This window comes from Alligator mississippiensis, chromosome 10, assembly GCF_030867095.1.
Source record: "Alligator mississippiensis isolate rAllMis1 chromosome 10, rAllMis1, whole genome shotgun sequence".
Lineage (NCBI taxonomy): Eukaryota > Metazoa > Chordata > Crocodylia > Alligatoridae > Alligator > Alligator mississippiensis.
The window spans coordinates 46593388-46618730 of NC_081833.1; the positions used below are offsets into that span (position 1 = coordinate 46593388).

Here is a 25343-nt window from a genome sequence, read left to right on the forward strand (position 1 = left end):
AAGCCAACAGACAACTCCCTGACACCACCTACTATGAAAAACTGGAAAAAGATCCAACTCCCCTTTTCACCTTAAAACTTAAAACCACCATCACATCATTTCCATGTGAACTACAAGAAAAACTACAAAACTTGATCCACCTACTATCCAATCCAGAGACCTTTTACATGCTCCCTAAAATCCATGAGCAAGGGAACCCAGGCAGACCTATCATATCCAGTCATGGATCCCAAACTAAGGAAACAGGTTTCACTGAATCCATCCTAAAATCTCTTGTCACCCAAAGACTGAATTTTGTCCAAGACACAATGGACTTTCTACAAAAACTTAAAGACCACCTTCCCAGCAATACCCTCCTATCCACCATGGATGTTACCAGCTTATAGACCAACATCCCACACCAGGATGCCATCCAAGCCTGCCTCATATCTACAAGAGTAAGAGTACAACTCCGAGTACAAAAATAAAGATATTACTAAACTTATACACTTCATCCTCACACACAACAACTTCATTTTCAATAACCAACAACACTTCCTCCAGACCGTGGGCATAGCTATGGACACCATAATGGCCCCACAATATGCCAAACTTCTTATGGCCCACCTGGAAGAAGAATTCCTTAAGAACTGCACCATCAAACCCATGCTATACCAAAGATATATAGATGGCATCTTCATCATTTGAACCAAAAACCTGGAATCTGTGATTGATTTCCATCACAAATTCAATAACCATCACCCCTCCATCAGACTCTCTCTTGAAAACTTCAGCACCAACATTTCCTTTTTAGACCCTATGATCAATATCCAGAATGGTAAAATACAAACCACCATATGCAAGAAACCCACAGACCAACATGCATATCTACACAGAGACAGCAATCACCCTCAACACATCAAGAAAGGTGTAATATACAGCCAAACCTTCTAAGTCCACTGACTTTGCATTGCAGAGAATACATGCGATCATCACCCCACAACTCTCAAAAGGGCTTTCACCCAGCAAGAACACTTCTCCAGAGAGAGATCACACTTTTGAATGAGCCACCCAGATACCATGTAAATAATTGCTGCAGTACAACAACAAAAAATCCCCACGAATCGCACACCATTAGTTATGACATACCATCCTCCCCTGGAACCTATATGGAAAATCCTCAAACAATTGCAACCCATACTAGAAGAAGACCCAAGTTTTAAAGAGATGTTTTCAAAACCACCCATCCTAGCCTTTAAACAACATCAAACCTCACCAACCTCATCACCAGAGGCAAACTTCCTGTGGCCCAAGGCACATTGAATGGATCCAGACCATGCCAGGACAAGAAATGTGAAAACCTGTCAATGCATTTCTACCAGTCAGTCCCACAACTACACACCACAACAGAACCATCACCATTCATCGAATTTACACCTGCACCCCAGAAATATAATATCTAGTGCACAAAATGCCCTGATGGAAAATATGTAAGAGAAACCAAACAACAACTGCGTACGAGAACGAACGCACACTGAAAATCTATCAAAGACAAAAACACCCAATTAATTGTGGGTACACACTTCTCACAAGACAACCACTCTCTCTCCAGTCTCTCACTTCTAATCCTCAAAAGGGAATTTACACAATACCTTTTGTAGATAAGCCTATGAACTTCACTTCATAAATCTTCTGGATACAAAAAATCATGGACTAAATATAGACATTAGATTTATAGCACATTACAAGCTGCCTGCCATCTGATAAACCCAAGTAACCCGTCTGCATTTCACCAGCTATATGCTATCACCAGTTCAACATTCCCCTTTTCCCCTCCCCACCTACCTGTCTCAGCCTATTGTCTCCCATTACCTTTGATCCTCACTGCCACGCATTTGCATTTTCACAGATGTGCATTTTGCATATTGGCTTTCATTCCACCCAGAAGAGCACGCCAATCCCCACCAGACTCTCATTATGCCTGAAGAAGAGTCTTTGTGTCCAAAAGCTTGCAAAGAACAATTTGTTCAACTATTAAATTGGTCTAATAAAAGATATTACATTTACCCAAAGAACCCTCTCTGCCTATGGCCTTAGACCAACATGGCTACAACCAACAACCCTAGTTACACATAGATGTATTTAAAGGATGTGGATGTTTGTGGAATTTATGGTGACTTTTAGTGTGTGTATGTATATATGTATGTGTGTGGTACTAGTAGTAGTATTAGATCAGATTTAACAAATCAAAAGCTTTGTCAAATGTCAGTGAGTGAATTAGGTTGCTATTATTCTGAATGTTTTGTAACCTACTTTTGCACCATTAGGAGGACAGATTGTTTAGTGCTTGCTTGCCTTTGATACACAGATTCTGTTCCCTGCTGTGCATAGGTTTCCTGTGTTCTTTGGACAAGTCACAGTCTCTGTGTCAATTCCCTGTGTATAAATCTGAGATAACGACACTTCCCTATCTCACAGGGTTTTTGTGAGAACAGACACTTTTAGGAGTATACAGTGCTCATATACTTCAGTAGTATAGATTATTCAGGCGCCATGGATTCAAAAGTTATAGTGGGCTTTACACTTATGCCATTAGCTTGAAAAACTATAAGAATCCGTAAATGATAGTTTTTCCTGGTATTTTATTTTATTTTTTTGTTAAAAACAAAATTGACACTAGCCATAATTCAGTTTTGTATAGAATCATTTGCATGCAGGTCTAACTCTAAATTATTACTTCGTACCAGCTTCTGTAAGAGCTATTTTGATGCATCTGTACAGGTAACATGTTTAGCAATAGAAATTTAATGGGATGGGAAAGAGACCAAAATTAAGATTTTGTGAAGCTTTATATGGGTTTTCAAAAAAAATGTTGCAGCTCTTATCCATAATATTTACAAAAAGAGACAATAATAAATCCATTTTTGGGGGTGGGGAAAGGAAGAAAAGGTTCCCTTATGTGTGCAGCATCCTTCCAAAAGCTTTAAAATGGCAGGGAAATTTTTTAGTTGTGGGTACTTAAAATTAAATTTCCATTGATCCTAAAGCCACATTTAATCTTCTAAAATAAGAAGTTTAATTTTTAGAGATGCTGAGCAGCTTCTACTTCACTTGGAGCTCTGAATTGCTCAAAACATCTGAAAAACCAAATTTTAGCCTTTCTCTCTTACCTCTTCCAATGAGAATCATCCAGTTTTACAATGGCTGACAGCCTAAATGGTTAGGACATTCATCTATAATATAGGTAAACAGTGAATCTGGCAGGTGACGAACTTGTACCTGAATTGTCACATCCCAAGAGATTTCCCTGACCACTTGGTTATTGCCTATTTGTGTGTCTATATCCAGTTTGTATATCTAAAACTATTGCTTATGCAATTTATTGGATCTTTCATTTACAAATGCAAAATGACAGAGCATGCTCTGAAATCTGTTTGAAGGAAGATGTTGCAGGGGCGGTACTCTTTCCCATGAAAGATGTCAGAAAGGCCAGTTCTGCTACAAAACAAAAATCAGACTTTGAAATATCAATATTTTTTATGAAATAATTCTTTTTTCCAGAGAGCTCTTCCCACTTTTTTTTTTTTTGCAGTTACAGAAATACAAGAAATGGGTACATTTTTCTCACATGAAATGCAACCCACCTAGGCTCTAAAGTGCTTAAATACCTTTTGGCAATCACTTATATGCTTTTGGAAAGTACAACCTAGCCAAAGTCACAGTGACTGACTCCAGTCTATTGTAGACAAATCTTAGGGATAACTTTCAACCTGCCTTTTGGCAAAGTAACATTTCTCATGCAGACCTCCTTTTCACTGTGGCTAGACAGCTTCCACTATCCAATTTAGCTTACTCAAAGCTAATTCAGGTAACTATAATACAGGGGTTGGCAACCTAAGGCCTATAGAACCACTGAATCCAACCTGCAGATATGGGACTTCGGCAGCATTTGGCGGCAGGGGTCTTTGACTTTCAGCACTTTTCCTGTTCCACCACAGGGACAAGTGCTGGCTGTTGGCACTCTACCCAGCCATCGCAGTGACAAGGAGTAGTGACAGCTGGGTCCTAGCACCTGCCAACTTCTGACTCAGGATGGGTCATTCTGGCCTGCAGTAAAAAAAAAAAGGTTGCTACCCCTGCTATAATACACTGTAGTCTGAAGTATAGAGATTCCCTTAGGCTTGAAGGTCACTTAAGACATCTTTAAGTGTGCTCTGCAATGAGAAGGGGGTGGCACTTTGATTAGAGCATCTCCTGAGAGCTACTCTAATTAGAGTGCCTGCAGTGTCTTGTATATTCAGTATCCCATGCTTCAAAATGCCAGTGGGGCACTTTAACCAAAGGTCATTCAATAAGCTTTAAAGTACCCCGCCGCCATTTTGAAGCATGGAGACATTGAATACAAGAGATGCCAAGGTTGCTGGAATGTGCTAATTAGCACGCTCCAGCAGACTCAGTTAATTTAGTCTGCCATGATGTGTGCTAGTTAGTACACACTGGAGCAGGCATTGGGCATGTATACAGGTGTCCATAATTGAAAAATCTTACCTCATGGCACCAGTATTTTTACTACAGATCTGTAAATGATTTACCATAGCTCTTACTCTAAGGTCTGTTGTAGCAGAGGAAAAACATGATGGATCATAATGTCTGTTTTGCCATAATTATCTTCTCAGCAATTTACTTTGAAGGCCAACTCAGACTTTCATAAAGTAACAAAATGCATGGAAGTCAGTGGAATAAAGCCTATGTATGCCTGGTCTGAATGTGGCTGGCCTTTTTTTTTTTGTTTGTTTTGTTTTGTTTTCAAATAGTTAACTAAGGAGGAAATTTTAAACCAAAAAGTGCAGCCTTAAGGTATATCTGATTTTGCATTTATTTCTGCTTCCCAGTGAAAGATGATAAAATAGGTAAATGGACTTTCAGATTAATCTGGCTATCATGTGTCAGTCCCTCATAATGTTACATGATAGTACATACAATAGAGACAGTGCCTATGCTGTCATATGTGAAAAACATGTACCGAAACCAATGAGATGTTGAGTGATAGCCAAAGAAAGGGTATGGCCCAATAGAATTAGAATATCAGTAAGGCTCTAGGCTCTATGTGGCAGGATTGCCACTGCTGTAGCCCCAGAAGGCCACCAGGACCCTAGGTAAGGCTGCTAGGGCCAGCCCAGTGCTGGCCCCAGCCTCCCCTTCCCAACCTAGGATAACTTGCCATATGCCAGAGCACGCGTGGCATGGGAGTTCCCCAGGGACAACCAGCAGCGGCACTAGATGCACCACCACTAGTTGTTGCCAGGGAACTAAACATCCATGGATGTGGCCCTTGTTTATGTTAGAGAACATAACACAGAAGAAACATTGTAAGAGGGGAACTGGGTATTACATGAAGATCAGTTAACTGATGGAGTACAGGTTTGCATCAAGCAATGGGAATAGCCAGCCCAGGCTATAAAAGTAAATATTCTACAATGTAATAATTTAAAACCATTAGCAACATGTTATTGTCATCTTTCATTTGAATTGCCTAATGTCTACTGCTGCATGTATTTTAGTACTGGCACATATGCCAGTCTTTAAAGAGGCTATTGTGGAATGTTTGTCACAAACAAGCAGGACTAAAAAGCCTGAGGGCATAAAATAAACATGCATTTACATTAAAAAATAATTGCTGAAGGATTTTATTTTTACCCCCTTGGAGAAAAGCATTAATTGTTTTGTATTATTTGAGAGGAACAGAAATAACCTGGCATTTGTCCACAGAAATACTGCCAGAATTGCTGAAACATCAGGGGCAAGAGGGACACCTGCCTTCCCCACCTTACTCCATGCAACCAGCCCTTTGTTTTTGTTGTCCCCCACTACCTCCCACTTCTTCCGCTCATACACTCCCTCTCTCTCTCCTCCAGACGGGAAAAGCAAACAATTTAGAACAGTAACTCTTTACTTCAGCTGCCTGACATATGGTACTACATAATCTCTGTTTCATTTTGACAGTGCCAAAAACCAACAGCCTTGAACAGCAGCCTTGAAATGTAATAGGATGAATACACAGTACCACAACAAATCTGTTGTGCTGGGTGCATAAGTCAGCCTGTAACTTAACACATTTTTTATAATATTTGTTTTCTGGAAATTCTTTTTCTGATCCTTAATTAGTCTGTTGGGGGAGAGGGGTGTTCTTTCTCTTTTAGAATCACATCTTTGCATCTTACAGTACAACACAATACTGTATGTGCAGCAATTCTCTTTTCAGCCTCCTAATGTTGTTTTCCTGACCCTCTCCTAAGCCTGTGCTGCAGTAGGGAAGCACCAGTTAACAGAAAGATTACAGTAAATTTGTTCTCTGGTAAACTTACATCAAGGGAAGAAGCAGAAGGCACTCCACAAACCAATAATGACTGCATGTCACTACAGTGTGGCTCATATATCACTGGAAACGACAAAGTGTTTTGAAGTGCACAAGAACATCAAAGATTCCTTGTTTATTCAAGGTCACAAACATATGGGATCTGGTGTATGGAGAACCTATATGAAAGTTATGGTTGTTTGGAAACTGGAATGGATAAAACCAAAATTGGAACAAGATGTAGCTGTAAAGGCAGACCATTGCATGAAGCAAAAGATTATTGGATCATTGTGATTAAGCTATGCTGTTTTTATCCCAATTAAGAATGGTTGATATTGGGAAACTGGGATTTCTCTCAGAAATGACTGATTTCACTTAGACTGACTAGAAAACTTTTTTGGGGGGGGGGGTGTTGTTTGTCTAGTGTTCATTTCTTTGAAGAAAGAGTTGAGGCTATTTTTTGAGATTATTCAACAAAAATTTTGCTTTTTCTCTCTTTTTTAAAAAACAAAACAACCCCCCCCCCCCACATAATTCTAAAGATACATTTTTTGGGGGAAATTAAGACTTCCATAAAGCTTTTACTTCAACGTGTCATTAACTTTTGTCCCTATAAGACTGCAAAAAATATTTGCCTTGCAACATATTTCATTAAATCCAGACTTTCCTTTCCACAAAAACACAGCATGTGATGTCCAGTGTGGAAACAATTTTAAAAACATATTTGGATTTCTGTGGACCATTGAATCTGAACTCCATTTCTTACTCCACCTCTGACTGCCAAAAGAGAATACATCCAGATACTTTTACTCTTTTGGGGGTTTTTTTGTTTGTTTGTTTTTTTGGTTTTTTTAAATAGCTGAGGAAATTTTAAAAATGGCTTATAGTTACTCCAGAACAAGTGTCAAAAAAATATAAATTTGCCAGCTTCCTACTATTGGGAAAATTTCACTCAGTTTAATGCTCATCACAATTTACATGCTTGCTTCTTACTTTTTTTGTACATTTTGGGGGAGGCTGGATCTCTAGGATAACATATGTATCAATAGTCAAACTTATTTTTTGGCTAACAAAAATGTATTAGCATATTTCTGCATTCACACATAACTTGTATACACAAACTGGTTTTTGCATATCTAAAACCGTTGTTTGTGCAATTTATCAGATTTTTAATTTACAAACGCAAAATGACAGAGCATACCCTGAAATCCATCACCCAGTTTGATTATTTTCCCAAATAACTCTTCAAGCATTGTAGATATAAGTAAGTGCTAATAAATAGTAATAAACACACTTTTTTTTTGCATTGCTCTTGGAAGCATACAGTATTACAAAATGAGAAGATCTGAGAACACATTGAATGTGACTGGAAAGCTCAGACAAATTTTTAAAATGAAGAGATTTAAGATGTTTGTATAAATATCCCAGGTAAAATACTAGAAGACACCAAGTTGATTCAGCTTCCTTTTGGGTGAAAATCTGAAGTAATTGCTCAGGCTAAATTCCACTTGATATTTACATAATGGAAGTTTTGGTAGAGTTGGAAATTCCAGATTTGTTTATTTCAATAAGAATTCAGGGAAACAGTTTCCCCCCCCCCCCCCCCCCCAAGGAAATACACCATTTAGTGGAGCAATAGGCCTTTGACCCCTAAATTTGTAAGTGCTTCTGTAAACTGAATTCCCAAGCATTTGAGGTTTAGAATTTAGTAACTCATGAACAATATTCAATGCAAATGTCTTTCCAGAATATGTATTATAATGGTCTCTATTTAGGACTTTAATTGTAAAATTACTCAATTAACAACTAAAGTAGTACCCTTAGATAAATTCTGTTCACACAGGCATACAGATGCTTAACTTAATTATTCTGGTTCTTTTTCTGAAGTAAGCACAATTCATTGGCTGCTTTTAGTCCAGGATCAGACTAATACAACTTGGATCACCATTAGTTCCCCATTGCCTTCTCATAGTTCTTCTGCGTACCCAGGAAGGACAGACAAATTATCCTACAACTGACTAGAATAGCATTCATAGACCAAGTCAGATTACTGCATTGCTTAGAGCCACTGAATATGATGCCTCCAGATGGTAAAAAACCCCACACTTGAATGAGGATAACACCAGTATGGACACAGCAATTCAAGGGTTGTTTTTCAGTATGGCCACTCTCATTTGAGTTGAGCTAACTCAAGACAGGTAAATCAAGAATAGATCATTTCAGTTAACTCTGCAGTGAAAACTTACCCTTAGGATGCTACTCATCTGAATGCAGAGAGCCAACACAAAGTCCAACCTCCATTTATGTCCCAATTAAGATCTTAATTAGGATCTAAGTGTTGAAAAGTTGTGTGCTAATTCCCTTCACAAAGGTGAATTTCATCTTCACACAATTAGGATACCCAAAGATCTTCCGTTTCATTTAGCTCTCATATTATAGAATGCCTTGTGTTTCTTTAAAAAAAAAAAAAACACGACCATTTTTTCCCATGTTCTAAGGGTTTTTTCTTCCTTCTCTTCTATTCTGTGACTGTTGAGTGATTCATTTCCCAAATGTTTACAGAGAACATCTAGTGGAAAAGGGGATCATGACTTTTTAAAAATACCTATTTAAAGAAGATGTCTCAGTAGTGCTGTGTAATCCAGTGCAGTTTCCCTGGGGTGGCCAGAGCCCACGGCAGAATTGAATCAGTCTCAGTCAATCAGAGCAAAGGACTCTGTACCATATATTTTACCATATTAATTCTAAATACTTTATTAGAATATAACAGGCTTTATTTTAATTGAAATGGCCAGATGGAGTGTTTTATTTTTAGTCACTTTTAGTATTGTTTCAGGACAATCTAAATTATTACAGTGTCGTGACTTTAATTTATGAATACTATTTAACCATTCAGTAAATCTGTAACAGTGATTTAATTTTATGACTAAGATCCAAGAATATTCATCTCATGTGCAGTCTTATACTCCTTAAATTAAATATACCAGGTATAAAAAATGGTTTAAAAATAGACATTAATTTTCTCAGTTGGAGTTTTTAATATTAATTCCTAAGCTTTGTAAATGACACAGCATATATATAGGTTGTGATTTTAAACCCCGAAATACCTTTGGATCATATTTATCCCACGCTAATGCTTCTATATTCAAATTTTTGAGAGAAAAACCACAGAGACATTGTTTATTAAAACTATAAGTATCTAAGTAATATAAATCCTCTTTTTTAACTTAGTTGCATCTTTGAGTTATGTCGAAAGCAGTTTTGTTCAAGATGGATTCTCTGTATAGGGCAGAGCTATCATTTCTGCATCAAAAGAAAATCCTTCCTCTGACTGAAGGAGATTTGTGTGTCTATAGTCAATCAACTCTAGTTCCCTTGAGCAGAGACTGTCAATATGAGAACTGTGCAATTTCGGAAGTCTATTCATATGGCAACAGACTGTGATCTGAAAATAAAAGGAGAGATAGCCATATGGTATACATATGTGTGCCTATTACACTGATGTACTTGTATGCAGAGTATAATATGTAAGCTTGTTAAGCAAGTAACTTGGGCTATACAGTTGTGTCATAATCATATGCCAAAACTAAACACCATTTCATATTATAGAGCTACCCAGTTACTACAGTGTTACATGTAAGGTGCAAAACTTTGACACAAGATAGAGTAATTGTAAAAATGGCTCTGTGGAATCCATGTTTATTTCCATTACTTTTATCTCACATTTGCTCTGAACCTCTGGTTGTGTTATCTGCCAAATTTTGTTCTCTTTTAAAGTCAATGCAAGATATGAAAGTCAAGCTGGCTTCTTTGCAAGTAATTCATATTTCTCAATAAATTTAAAAAAAAAAAAGTTCTGTTTAAAAAAAATAAATGAGCCAGAGTTGAATCCAGATTACTCTCCAAGGGCTATGTTGGCTTTGCAGAGATTATAGGAGTGGAAAGTACTAAAAATGTAGTAAAAACATTACATTTATGGCACTGTTAATATGTTAATTATGCCATAACTAGTAACACTGACACAGCTTAGGTAATATGAACTTGTATGACAAAACAAGAAATACTCTGCACAGATTTTTTAATATAACATGGAACATCTTTGTGGCTTGTTTGTATCACAATTTAAATTGAATTCATGGCATGTGTAGCTATCCCATGCAGGATTCTGAAACTCCCCATGATTATCAGATGATTGTCAGCATTGGGAGGAGGGTAGCCCCAGCTTGGGTGGAAAACTTCAGGCTGCCCTATCCCCATACCAATAATCAGCTGATTGTGGCACCCCAGTGTCTCCAAGCAAGGTTGCCAAGGCAACTGCAAGTGCCAGAGGTGGGGAGTCTACAGTGGTGTAACTTACTTGAATATGGTGTAGAATTGCCCCAGAAAAAAAAAAAAAAACAGCAGCAAAAAATGCAGTGGTATAAGTGTTATGTGTCTGCCGCTATGTTGAGGTAGTCACTTGCTACCCCAATACCTAGTGTGCAGACAGAAGTGACAATTTTTAGCAGATCTAGTCAGAGAAAGTGGTCTATAACCATGACCAAACAGGAGTGTGCAGCTGCAGACAGCTCCAAAAAATGGCTGATCAGATGAAAATCTGAATCCTCATTGCATGAGGGGTCAGATCAAGACTTTTGAAAATACAGTGTCTTCTGTAACTTCTGTCTGTGTTGCCTCACAGCTTCAAGCTGTTTGAAGAATGGGAGGGGGGGAAAAAAAAGAGTGGAGGGAGTTTGATCTGGGGATTGTTCAGCCCACACTGGAGGTTGGAGTAGGTGAATTGGAGCCCCCCTTGAGGTGGGGGGGCTCCAATTCATGCACCCCACCATCTAGCACTGGCTGGGGAACCCCTACAATGAACAACTTCTCCTCGCTTTCCCCCCCTCCCATTCTGAAAAAGGGAGAGGCTGGGAAAGAGGGAGAGGCCATTGCCAGGGGAAATTGGCTGCAGACTTGCAGCCAGAAGTTAGTTTTCCTAGTCCCCTAGAATCAACGGTGAATGTCTGTTTGGTCCAGGGGATTGTAGCAACTCAGAACGCTTCCTGCTAAGTGCTCTCAATTACAGCGGGGAGCTGCACTTATGTCTGCACCCCCAGTGACAAGGCACTGTAACAGTATCTGCTTAGATAGCTACCCTGGGATAACTGTTTGTCTGTCTGTTCAGATTGGTGTTTAAAATTGATGTAAATTACACCGGTGTTAACATGTCATGTATCCCAAGATGATAATATCCTAACCACAATTGCACTTTTAGGAGTCCTGGGAATTTTATGATAAACATCATCAAGTACTTGAATTTATGTATGTGACCATATTCAAAGTTTTCCTGGTTGTGTTTTATATATTTGTACAATGTTGTCAGTTTTTCCCCCTAAAAAATAACATATTTCATAAATCATTAAATTCCATTGAATATAATGCTCACATCAAGTGCCAGGTTAATGGCATAAGGGATTACTGTTTCCTAGATTGACCCTGATCCAGTTACCATTGAAGACAATGAAAAGCATTATTCTGACTTCAAAAGACTTGAAATCATGCTTTAGTGCACTAAATACATACAGCATTGGCAGAATCAGTGGAAGTTGTATTGAAACCTATGGAACATAAGCACATGTATAATGTTAAGTACATGCCTGCATGCTTAACAGAATCAGGGCCCAGATGAAAATTTTGGAAAAATCCTTTTAATTGTTAACAGAGCAAAGCCATTTCCCAAATAAACCTCATGCTGTGTCCTGTATCCATGTGTATAGATACTACTGACATCTGTGGAAGATGTGTGCAGATCCAGGCTGAGTGGTACACTGCTCTGAAAATTTTACTAAAAAACGTCTCCTTTGTAGAGTGGTTATTTGCCTAGACTTTTGCACCTTCTGGTGTCCAGTTCAAATTATTAGAATTAAATTATGGCATGAAAGGCTCAGATAGTACTTGAAACAAATCTCAATACTAATTATTATTTCAAAAGTGTACTTTGATTAAAAATATATTTAAGAATAAATATTGCCATGATAAAAAGCCATTATAAATTAAGTCAGATTTGACCAAGTCTTCCTGCACATGAGATTCTACTCAGCTTGGGTATTCCTTTATGAGCTTTTAATGGTGATAAACCCTGTTGCTTCCAAGTAACTCACAAGCATTAATGGATATCAAATCCTCTGTAAAATAAGGACATGTCAATATACACATTTTACAAGGATATTAGTGAAACTAAGGCACAGAATACAAAACTGACTTAATGGAAGTCACAAAGAAAATTCATAGTAGAGCTGGGAATAAAACCTAGCTCTATTGGTTCCCTAGCTCATTGTCTTAGCTATAAACCCATGCCTTTTTTCTGCTCTTTGTAGAATAGAAGCTTCTTCTAGAGTGAAAACTACTTGTCATAACCAGTGAAGGCAGCTGCGGAAGAGGCAGTGTAGGTGGTTTCCCCTCGCATGCAGTAAACAAGGTCAGCATGGAACAGAGAAAGGTTTACACAGCAAGCCAGACAGGGGAAATGACACACCTGCAGTTGTGCATGTCCAGTGTCCCATCTGCTGTCTCCCAGTACCTCCAAATAAAGCACAAAATTAAAAAAAAGAAAAAAATCTTGTTGACCTCTAAGTGGAGATCCCAGTTTTTCATTTCATGGTTTTAAATAGCCATTTTCTTATTATAATGCAATACATGCTATGCCTACAAACCTGGAAAAATTGGCTTATTCCATCAATTTCAAAAGAACACAGAGTACACTGTGTACTTTGTTGTAATAGCAAGTTTAAGTTTTATTCAACTTGATAGCATTGAAAATAGTACCAGAGAATTGCTGACACAATGACTCTGGATACTTGTTGGCTACTGTATGAGATTTAGTAAAGTTTGCAACAAGGAGCTTATGCTAAACTGCTTATTATTATTACTGTCATTACACAGGTCTCTGGTCATAATGCTGTCTTAGGTCTCAGGGCACTGGATTCAGGAGAAGGGAAGGGATCATCTGGAACAGTTTGCCCTAGGGATTTTCCACTGAGCACATAAGAGAATTTGAAGTGTTCTGCAGCAGGCAGTGTGACAAGCCTTTATTGTAGGGAAGCCTGGAGTGGTGCTGGGATGGATGAACTGATATGAAAGACAAGTTAGACTCATACCTGTCAGCTAAGCCCAAAATCTTGTGAACCTGTAAAACAATTTGAATGGACATTTGGATACATTCTTATATAAATGCCTATTATAAAGAAAGAATCAGAAGTTCCAGAGAGGGTTGGATCTTCAGCCGAGATGCTAAAATGAGTTGAGCCAAGGGAATGGTTCTTTTGAAGCTTGACAATCTAAGTGGCAATTTTCACCTGATAAGAAAATGATGATGGCTTTCATGAGCAGGAACTGCAGCTCTGATAAACATTCAGGTCAAAGTCAAGGAAGCTCGAAGTTAGTAGGAACTTTGAGGTTGATTTTAGCCGGCCTGGAAATCTTCTTTCCCAAGTTTCTCAAAAGGCTCCAATTGCTTCTTATTACTTGCATTTTAGATGCTTTAGAGTCTTTTGTACTGTGCTCTGAGCTGACTGAACCTACTTTCTGCACACACAGAGGGTACCGGTATATGAGAAAAGGTTGATGGTATAAATGTCTGTGTGTGCTTCATTTGTAAGAGAAATCAGACAAAAAAAAAAAAAAAAAAAAAAAAAAAAAAAATAATATGAGGTGGTAGAGAAAGGCACTTTTGAATTAAAGGGAGACGAGAAACTGATGCATTTTATAATCTTTCCATGGAGATCTGCATGGAATCATATTACCCACAAGAGGGAAAAAAAATATGGGAATCACTTCATAACTCCTTTTTATATATTAAGCTAGTTATGAAAAAAGATGAATAAAGAAAGTAATCCCTGACCTATATCTACTGAATGGAAGTGCCATCAGTGATGCATTTGATTTCCAAAGACAAGAAAATGATCCAATGTCAGAATCTGATTTTATAAATTTGTTTTGGTATTTGCAAGTAGAAAGAGACTAAAGATTACAAAAACAATGTTTCTCATTTGAAATATTATCATTTACCCATCCCATTATGGCTGGATACATGGGAAATGGGGTTCGTAATGGAAAAGCTTAAGATTTTGAATGTGTTGCTGCCATCCGTTCTACCCAGACAGCACTATTGATTGATGGAATTTTCTGGGTGGAAAGGAAAGTAGAATGTGGCTTTTAACTATGGCACTGTTGTAACAGTTCCATGTGTGGTGATACTGTGCCCAAGGGGACTCTGAGAAATGCTGAATTAATAAAGATGTGGGAGGTGAGAAAAGCCTTGTTGCAGTAAACCAATAAAAGTGTCTTTGGGAGCAAGGGGAAAGGAAAAAAAAAAAAAAAAATACCCCAAAAAACTCATCTTTACTTTGTATCCTGCTAACAGTATGCAATAGTCAGCCAAATAGTCATGTATTCTGTGCATTCCTTTTATTTTTCGTTTGTTTTCTTGGTTAACATACAGTAAAGAACACCAGTGATGGAAAGAGCCACAAACCCATAATGACTGCGGGTATTACAAAAATATGGACAATGCTTACAGGAAAAATGACACAGCAGATTTAAAATGTGCGGTAACATTAAAAATGTCTCTGTTTACTCTGGTTCCCACACATTTGGGAGTTACAGGCATATGCTTTTCCCTTGGCATGAATCTGACAGAGCACTTAGTGCCTACTGAAGGCTAAGTCAAGTATAGCAGCAGGGCCAGGCCCCGAGGCCTAACTAGCAGGCTTGATCATCCATCATCCCTTGACAGATGATTTTCTGCTTCTCTATTACACAGGGAAAAAATCCATGCAATGTACAGTAAATATAGATACAAGCAGGGAAATTCCCTTTCTGAAATTCTTTTGTTCTTATTCATGACCAAATTACCATAATTATTAAAAGCATTTAATTAAGTTATGTAAAGGAAGGGGTCAAGAAAACAGCATTAAATCTCAGTGGAAAATATAAATCATGCTGCAGAACAGCACCTGATTTTCTGCCAGCGGTTTCTCTCAGTTTACTCAATGTTTTTTGTTTAAAACAGAAAAACAAAACAAACAGCTTGATAGTAAGAACCATGTATGTTTGTGTTTACTAATCAAGAATTTTGGGTGTATGTGTGGGCATAAGTTTCCCAGGAAACTCTGCTTAAAATTAAACAGCTCAAAGTCATAATATTTTAAGGTTTATTTACCTCTATGGGGTAGATGTGTTTTCTTGTATCTTGCATTCCTTCCAGAACTTCCATTCCAGGGCCAGATTTACAAAGCTCTTAAGGATATGGATAATGATTAAACTATAGCAAGTTAACAGGAGGTGGTGACTTACCAGAGAGAAGCGATGGATAAATTTTTCCTTTTACTAGTTTAGCTTTCACTTACCATGGCATAAGAATGGGCAGAGTTATCCCTGAATGAAACAAAAGGAAATTGCCTCAGTTTAGCTTTTACTATGGTGGGGTAAGAGAAAGCAGATGGACAGTTGCCATATTGCAGTAATTCCCTGGTCCCTTTTAACTCCCAGCAATTTGATCCTTTGTCCATGCCCTTAGCCACCTAGCAATGCAGATAGGTGTCCAGGGATTTACAGAAGTGCCTTTGGAACCAAATTACCACTGACTTTGATGTTCAAATAAGGGAACCAACATGTTGGTAAAAAGGGTTTTCTATTCTAGGAGACAAAGGGATAACAACATCCAGTAGCTGAAAGTTGAATATAGATGCATTCAGACTAGAAATAAGGTAAAAGTTTTTAAAAGTGAAAGTAATTAACCCTTGGAACAATTTAATCAATTAATAGTTACAAATCATGAGCATACACTTGCAGAGATCCGTAATGGTTTGCATGTCTTTCTAAACAATCAAGACAGTCATCAGTGAGCTGAAGCTTGTGGTCAAATTTCTCAAGCACCCTTGTTTTTCATATTAAACAGATTCGCATTAGTCCTGAACCTTATCCAAACACCTATCACAAAGTCATACAAAGGAACAAACAGCGCAACATCAAGAAAGACTAAATAATGAGGGTGCAAGGGCACAGCCTTGTCTTACACCATTTTTTGTTGGAAGTGGGTCAGAGCTATCCCCACCTATATCTGTGCCATCACCCCATTACAAAATTATCTAACCATTGCAATGAATTTGTTAGGGAGTCAGTCTTAGATGGAAGTGCCTTAGATAATATTTCCATAAAATTTCTCTGCTGATGACATCAAATGCGCAAGATCAACGAAGACACAATGGAGGTCAGTATTATGCTCTCTGCACTCTGCCATGCAACTAAGATTGTATCTCTTGTTCCTGTCCCCCATCTAAAACCGCATTCTTTGTCATGCGGACATTTCTCAGTTATGTGACAAGTAAAGTAGTTGAGTGCGATTCTTGCAAGGATCATGCCAGCAATCACTACTAAGAAGATCTGCAACAATTGTCATATATGAAGTGATTTATCCTTCTTTTTAGGTACATGAACATTAAAAGTCACTGGGACTCATGGTTCTAAATCATTTCTGAAAATAATAAAATATGTGAATAGGACTCGGGAGTAAAAGGATCATCCAAGCAAGGTACTGACATTCAAAAAGCCTGAGTCAGAATCCATCCAAGTTATACAGTTTTCTGTAAGTGGTATTGTTTAGATCGATAACGAACAAAACACACAATCACCTTTTGGTGATGGGGACAAATCTTGGACCAGGTTCTGCCATTTTTAAACCAGCTTGTGTGTGCCAAACTTCTATTCTGTTACAGGCATAAACTGGTTTTGTGTGCTGAACTTCTGTTATGGTTATAGACTGGCTTCCGATCACTTATAGTAGTAAAAGTGTAGTGTCTGTACTTGGCTGCAGTGATTAAAGGGTTGTCCACATTGCAAAAGTGAAGCGTCCCAGATGAGCAGGTTCTGAAGGTGTTCCTATATTCTCACACCTGCATGCATGCTTCAAATATGGAAGTACATAAGTGAGCATTTGGGGCATGTCTGTGAGACTTATGGATTTACATGCTTGGGAATTAACTAATTGAGGCAGGCTACTTCAGCAGTGTAGACAAACCCAAAGAAGCTAATATGGGACTCGGAGACCTGAACTCAGTTTCTACCCCACAACAATTATTTTTGTGTGTAATGTAGTATTTGTTTCATTCTCCATCTGTAATACTTAATTCCTTACCTTATAGAGGAACTGTGAGGACAAATGCATTAAAGTTCATCCAGTGCTCAACTACTATGGCACAAATACCCAAGACAGAAATATAAATCAAGATGAAGTAATTTCTCAGGATCTTGGTGGCAGCAGTATTTGGGGCACTGAATATATTTTTGGAAAAAGACAGTTGCATTTGCGCCCACTAAATTGTGTGAAAAATGGATTGTCGATACAGGGTATTTCACCTGCTTAGTAAATGTTACAGACTTTTTGGTATGTGTTTATATGCCATAGAAAATTCAAATCAGAGGCTTAATATATGCTTTTCCTATCAATGTCATCCAAACCACTAAAAAGCCATGAGCCACGGAAGGAAATTCTGAGAGTTTTCATGTGGTTGTAGCTAGGGAAATAATTTCCTTTAATACCCATGTGTTCAGCACATTTGGCTTGTTCTATCTTTGGTAGAGCTATGGCATAGCTTTTGGGGAAGAAAAGTGGTGGGAGGGGAAATTACTGAAAAAAAAAAAAAATCTTGCATAGAAAATGTATTTGGCTAACCTATCTGAAAAAAGATTGACTTAATAGTTAAACTGAGCAGAGTATTTGCTTTGCCAAGACTATGGAAGTAAACAGGGAATTCTTCTTTAGGCTCCTAGTCAATACTGGGCAGGACTATTGTTTCTTCCTACCTGTCCAAAGAATAAATAAATAATATATATAAAAATTAGATCTTTTAGTAGTAGTGACACTTCCTGGATCCCAGTGAAAGCTAAATAAACAAAAATATCAATTGCTACCCTAAACCTTGCTCTTCCACTTTGCCAGTGGCCAGTGCTAAGGGAAATAAATAAATAAAGTCTAGTGCTGCCATGTTGCAATGACAGTGAGCTGTCTGCAGGAAATTCTCTAGAGATCTAAGCTCTGTAGAAGCTACAAATTCTGGCTAAGGAGAAGGCAGGGCAGGACAGAACCTTTCTAACATGCTACCATGTCTTACCTTCTCCCCGACTTCAGACTAATACATCTAGCTACTAAGGCTGTGCAAAGCTTTGACAGCTGTTTCATTTTGACACCGTTTCGACTCATTTTGTGCTCAAAACAGCAAAACTGAAACAAAATGAAGCGCTTCAAAACAGCCTTGAAGTTAAATGAGGACAGTCGAAATATTTTGAAGTGTTTCAAATTTAGAAGCAGCCAGCCTGGTGGTGGGAGGCAGAGCAGGGAGCTCTCCCCATCTCCCACCACCAGGCTGTGCTCTGTGGGTCTGGCAGAGCTGATGGGACCTCAGCACCAGTTCTGCCCACCTCCTGCTGCCAGGCTGTGCTCTGATCAGCTCCATCAGCCCTATGGAGCTCAGCCCAGTGGCAGAAGCTAGGCACAACTGGCATTGTGCTCTGCCTCCCACCACCAGGCGGAGTTTCACTGGGCTGCAAGCTGCTAGGAACTGAGCCTGGCAGGGGTAAGTGCCTCCTGCTGCCAGGCTCAGTTCCCAGCTGACCGTGGTACTGGGGAAACTCAGCCAGACTGGAGGAAACACCTCCTCCAGCCTGTCTGAGTTTCCTAGCACTGCGATCAGCTGGGAACTCAGCCTGGCTGGAAGAGACACTTCCCCCAGCCGGGCTCAGTTCCTCAGCGCTGAGTCTCAGGTGGCAGGAGCAGTGTCCTGTGATCTGGCAGGCAGACTAGGGCCCACCTGCACCCTGGAGGGCTTCAGGGGATTTGCTGGACTCCTTGTGGGGGTGCAGACCCCCGATCTGCCTGGTGGATCACAGGATGTTGCTCCTGCTCCCTGGCTCCTGCTTGTCAGCAGCTGGAGGTGCAGTTTCATAAAAACCCCTGCACCTATCTCTTTGAAACTTGGCAGAGTTCATGCCCTCAGAAGGGACTACCGTCTCAGCAGGATTCATTAGAATTAGGCAAGAAGTGACAAAGGTATAGGCTGTTTCAGGTTTCCCCATGACAGCCTATGGGCAAAACATCGAAACAGTGTCAAAGCAGTGAAACTATTTCGATAAAACAGAACGGAATAATGCTTTTGAAACTAAAAAAAAAGCAAACCTCAAAATGAAACACTGTTCTGTCGTATTATTGAAATGGATGCCAAAGTGGCACGCTGCTGTTTTGCATAGCCCTACTAGCTACCTCTCTTATGCTAGGGAGAGAAGTTACACATAAAATCAGTTTAAATGATCAGAAACTGGTTTAAACCTATAACAGAACATAAACTCAATTCATATGAACCAGTTTCAAAATGGCTGAAACTGGTTTAAGATAAGCCTGGATGAATGTTGTATCAGACTTAACTGATTTGGGTCAAACTGACTTATGAAACTTCTGGTTCAAGTTAGATCACATTCCCCCAGCATCCCAGGATGCTTTGTAGTTCTGGGCTGGACTATGCCATCTGCTCCAGATAGTAGGACTGGCCCTGCCCCTCTGCTTCCTAGTTGGAGCAGTGAGGGCTAGTTGATGGGGGAATAAGCCCAGTTGGGAATGCAGTCCTGTCTGCAGGGAGGGACTCTTCCCCCCATCCCAGTAAACACCATCTGGGAGATGGGGTCAAGGGCAGGGGTTAAACGTCCCCACTCAAACTTACTGCTGGCTGCAACTGTGGACTACAAATCCTAGAGGCATCTGGAAGCAGGATGAGGAAGTCCTGCTGCTAAGTCTGACTGCAAATCCCAGAGACCTCTGGGGCAGCAGGAAGAGGAAGTAAACACACCACTGGACAGCCTGCTCTAGAACCCTCTGGCTTCTGGCCTGAACCATTGCAGGCCTGGGGCTGCATTCCCTGAAACAAAGGTAAATGTCTGTTCACTTGTGTTTCAGTTTAATCTGTAATTTAGACTAACCTGCAAAGACTGAATCAATTCAACCTCGGGCTTTTTAACTGTCTGTACCTAGCCTTAATCTTGTCTAGATATTTTCTAGTTGAGATTATCTGCTATGTTGGTATTAAGATATCCCTGGATTAAATAACTGCAGTGTAATGCCTGATTATTATTAGGGAGGGGATTGTGACTGTTGTACACACCTGTGTTTCCAGACTTTTCTTTGTTAAGGATGAGAAGGTGGATGGTGCAAGAGCCTGAAGTTTAAGAAGTGCCAAAACTGGTATCAGGAGATTGTTCCTTCATGAGTGCATTTTTGCTATAATTCTGAGGGAAAGGGCCATTTAGTAAATACCTGTGATGACTAGTACAGTCTGAAAGTTGCAAGTGAAAATGATATGTAAATGAGCAATTTCAGGATAGCAATGGAGAGAGATTATTCTTCAAAACAGGCTTTGAGTTGCATATCCCCCTAAGGAAAGGAGCTTCCTCAGGTCAGTACTCCTACCTCGTGCTCTAGTTTTATCTCCTCACTGGGAGGTGAGAAGAATGGTAAAAAGAGATGGCTAATGCTTATTGTTTGCAAACCTTTTAGAAAAATAAAAGTGGCCTTATTTAAATACTGAATAGTTTGAGGGTTTTGTTTTGCTTTTGTTTTTTTTAAGTTTCAGATTTTTCAATTAAAATACACTGAAGCTCTCAGAGTTTGGGGGGTGGGGGGGTCTCCCTTTTCTTCCCATTTGAAGCATCCAAACTACGATTCTCATGAACTAACACAATGGAAAACCAACACAGCTGAATAATCAAAATAGATTAAATTTCAGCCAAAGTGTGCTGATCTTTGCATTTTCTCTACAGAATCAAGTTTTCAGAGGGGGGAGAAAGGAGGGGAGGAAAAATAGAACATTTCTATCTGCTCTTGGGAAAGGTAGGAACAGCAAGCATATTTATGGATCCTTTCCCTTGAATAAAGTCATCCTCTACTACTTTGGCCTTCTTTTTTCATGCTCGTGTTCCTAGATTTCTTCTTTCTTTCTGTCCCTAATTTAAAGACAAACTGTTATTCAGTCCGTCAGGGCAGGGTCCTGCAGGAGGGCCGTGATCTCCTCAAGGCCCCCTTCCCGTGCCAAGTTGGCCCAAGGGCACCCTCAAATTCTCACCCGCCATGTCTTTGATGATACAATATTTGGGAGACTGCTTTTTACACCCTCTTGGTCACTTCTTGCTCGACATTCAGACCCCATGGTTTCCCGGACCTCTTGTGGGTCCCTCTCTGCAATGGGTGTTTCAGGGGCACCCTAGCCTTATGGGTTACACATGGCTCCAACCACTCCTTTACCATGCCCCAAGCCTTGCAGCTGGAATAGACATTGTTTGGTCCAGGTCTACACCCTCTCTGGCACTCAGGCTCTCCTCAGTACTGTCTCTCTTCACACCTTCCCTCCGGGCCTTTTCCACAATAACGCCACTCCCTCTTCCAGGTTCTCTCAATAACACCACCCCCTTCTGGGGTTTGCCATACCCACACTAGGGCTTCTAATCACTGCCTCTCTCTCTGGGGCCTCTCAACTGCCCCCTTTCTGGGGCTGGGGTCAGTGCATCCTGACTGCTGCACCCTCACTGGAGCTGTGGTCCCCACACTGCTGTGGGTCCCCTATGAGGCCTCCTCCAACCCCTAGTAGCCTCACCCAAACCACCAGTAACAAACAGCAACACAAATGCAAGCCCCTTGGCTATAACCCCATTCAAGCCTACCGGGAATTCTTCATCTCATCGCAGTCAGACACTGCTCCTGCATCAGGCTTCGCCTCTCTTCCATGACAGAAAGCTCCTTCCTCCTTGACTGCTGGCAGGGAACTGCCTCTGGCCTCAGCCCCTAGGGTTTATAAGGGAGCCCGGCTCTGTCCCTTTCAGTCAGCTGACCGCTGGCAGGTGTGATCACTTGCTAGCTCAAGTTGCCCTGGAAACCAACAGCTGGGCTCCTTATTCATTGCTAGGGCTCTTTCCCCAGCAGTCTCCCCTCTTTAGGAGCAGGGCGCCTCAGTGATCTGCGACATAGTCCTTCATTATTACAGCCCATGGCCTTCTGGACAACCTCCATGCACTTCAGAAACTCTATTAATGAGGGAAATTGCTGTTTCTCGCATCTTAGAACACTATGGTGTGGAACTCATACTGGTTCAAAACAATGCCATTTATGTGGACAGAGAGAGCATGGAAAGATCACGCCCATGTTTACACAGTCCCAGTTGGAAGGAAAGTTCTAGGATTAGTATATGGTGTTATGTACCATACCACATGTGCTACCATAATGAGGTATAATAGAATAAGCGAAGATGGAGAGTCAGCTGTAACTCCATTTCCTGGCTTTGTCAGGTTTTTGTCTCATGACTTTATTGTTATTTTAATTTACTTTTTGCTTATTATTATAAATATTCCCAAACATAATCCACATCAGGTATTTATATTCATAAATCTTTTCTGATCAGTTCCAGCAATTTCTGCCAAGAACATCCCAGAACTGACATTTTTTAAATACCTTTGTTTATGGGAAATTTTAATATGTTCTATTTTCCAAATACAAAACTAGGGAATGATCACTAAAAACATCTGAGAGTATTTTAGCTGTCCTAATTCTCTCATGATGTTTTACTAATGTCTAAAGAGGGAACAACTGTTCATTTTATAAACCAGCCTGCCTGGTTCCTTTACAAGTTGTTACAGTCACAAATTTTCTAATAACTCAGTTATACTTTCAATTATTTTTGTTTTCCACTTATTTTATATGAAATTTCCTCAATTAATGGTGAATTTGCCCCTGGTACAGAATTCCAGGACTTGCTTTATGTACCACATAAACTCTATTATTGAGGTGGTTTAAGTAGAGCAAATCCTTTGCACAGGGGTAAAATGTGTTCTATATAAGTCACTTTTTAAGCATAAAGAACTGCAAATTGATCATCAAACTTGAAACTCAACTTTATCTTGTCATTTTGGTGAAAATAAATTGTATTGAATATAAGAAGAGTTCAAATGTTCATTAACATGCATTTCAACACCACCCATGAGATCATACCTAACCTATTTGTAGGTAAGCAATATTAATTCACAATTTGCAAAGCAATAACCCATATCCCAAATGAAACAGAAACACCGTGAAGCTGAAAAGTAAATAATAAATACTGATGAGCAGGGACTCTGGAAAATCACAAGTGCAAAACGTGGTATGCCAAGAGTTTTTTGTTGTTTTTCTCCCTCTTATTTACTTTTGTGCACCATTTTGGCTATCTCCTTGGGATACATTGGGGGGAAAAAGCCCCTGTTTCTTTAAGTTAAAATGATAGATTTCAAAATGTCTTCCTGCATTCTTTCCTGTTCACCCTGATTTCCAGAAAATGGCACTTCTATCAGACAAAAACAGAAGTAAAGACATTAATTATGTATTGCTGTAGTAGATTCCTGTGTTTTACAGACAAATAATCACACATGGCATTCAGTGCTCTGCTGCTTTCCCCTTCACAGGTGCTACTCCACTGAGATGCATAGACAGGTTTTGGGGTGGGGGCTTCATAGGTTTACATGCTTTGAGGCTGGACTAGGAGACTAATTATGATCCAGTTATACCCAGGTGTTACTAAGATGTTCTCAGGAAAGGTACTTCCATGGTGTGAGTCCCAACATGCCTATGTGTTTTAAAGCTCTCTTTTTTTCCCTTCCTCTGTCAACAATGCCTGAGTGAAATTAGTGGTGATTGGGACCTGACTGTTGCCAAGGGAACATGTGCCCACTACCCAGTTCACTTAGAGAAAGCAGAATTCCAGTTTTAGAATACAGTAAAGCTATGTCTACCCAGGAAATTTACTGTGCCTGGCACTAGCCCCTCAAACACTGTGCTGGTCCAGGTAGACTATGTCCTAAACCAGAAGCTACTTTTGTGCAGTGCTTCTATCGGGTTAATTACCACTGCTGAAAGGCCAATTAGCCATCTCTCTCACTCAAGCAAACTACCCCACCCATGCAGCCTCTCAGGCACATTTATACAGCTTCCAAGCAGCATAACTTACTAGAGGCTTGCACAGTAAGTTTATCATGTAGAGATAGGTCAGCCTACCATGCCATAGGAATAATAAAGCCTGTGACCTACTCCTAGATTAGTGCCATAGAATAGCTACCTGAGAACAACTCTGAATTTTAATCAGCAGAATCAGAATTGGCCATCACAGAAATACTGTGAATGTTAATAATCTATTAACATAATAGATCTAGGGAACCTAAACAGTTCCAGTGCAAGACTTCTTTTTAACTGGACAAAGGATGTTGTAAAACATCCAGAGTGGATAGAAATATCTATAATGACATCACTGGAAAAAATTAATAGTAAAGAAAGAAAATAGCTAAAAATACTAGCTGTAATTGAGCCCAGGGGTTTATAGTTTGAGTACTAGTCTTAAAACAGTGAGTGTCACATGGACTGGTTACATAAGAGCTGTAATGCTGAAGATGATTTAGTGTGCAAATTTAAAATTAAATGTGCCCAGGACTTCTCCAAAACTCCTACTTTTTAGTAGTGAAAGTAGCTTAGATAATGCAAAATTCATGTACAATTAAACCAAACCATAAAACTTTGATGACTCCAGGCCAACCTTACACTTTATTAGTAATTGGAAATACTTATCTTCAGATGGTAAAGGGATGGTGGCTTTTTGGGTTGAGCTCATACCTATGAGGGGGATTTAAAAATAAATAGAGTTGGAGAGAAGTCCTAGAGTGATACTGCCAAGATAGTAAGCTCCAAAATGTAACCTGCCTTAAAATCACCAAAGAAAAAGATTCTTGTCTTTGTCAGTAACTTAATGGTACATACAGGCATTATGCTTAGATTGACTAACTATGGTTAGGTCAGTCTAAGTACTGATCTGCACATACATTTGGGGAGGTTAGATTGGACAAAAAATAACTGGCCTGTTATAACTAAATTCACGTGAGGAGGTGTACTAAGTTAGATTGGGTGTGGGTTAGCTTGATC

General features: G+C 39.5%; 1 long non-coding RNA gene across 3 annotated transcripts in view; it reads right to left on the minus strand.

The window, feature by feature from the left end:
* Nucleotides 1-22169, minus strand: part of LOC132243454 (uncharacterized) — a 37838-nt gene extending 15669 nt beyond the window's left edge. The window contains exons 1-3 of one of the 3 annotated variants that reach the window (XR_009455032.1): nucleotides 22073-22169; nucleotides 15721-15748; nucleotides 15534-15610 (exon numbers count right to left, since the gene is read on the minus strand). This is a non-coding gene — a long non-coding RNA (uncharacterized LOC132243454). The remainder of the gene's footprint in view (nucleotides 1-15533; nucleotides 15611-15720; nucleotides 15749-22072) is intronic. The other 2 variants (XR_009455033.1, XR_009455031.1) reach the window with 2 other exon arrangements.
* Nucleotides 22170-25343: the final 3174 nt, after the last annotated feature.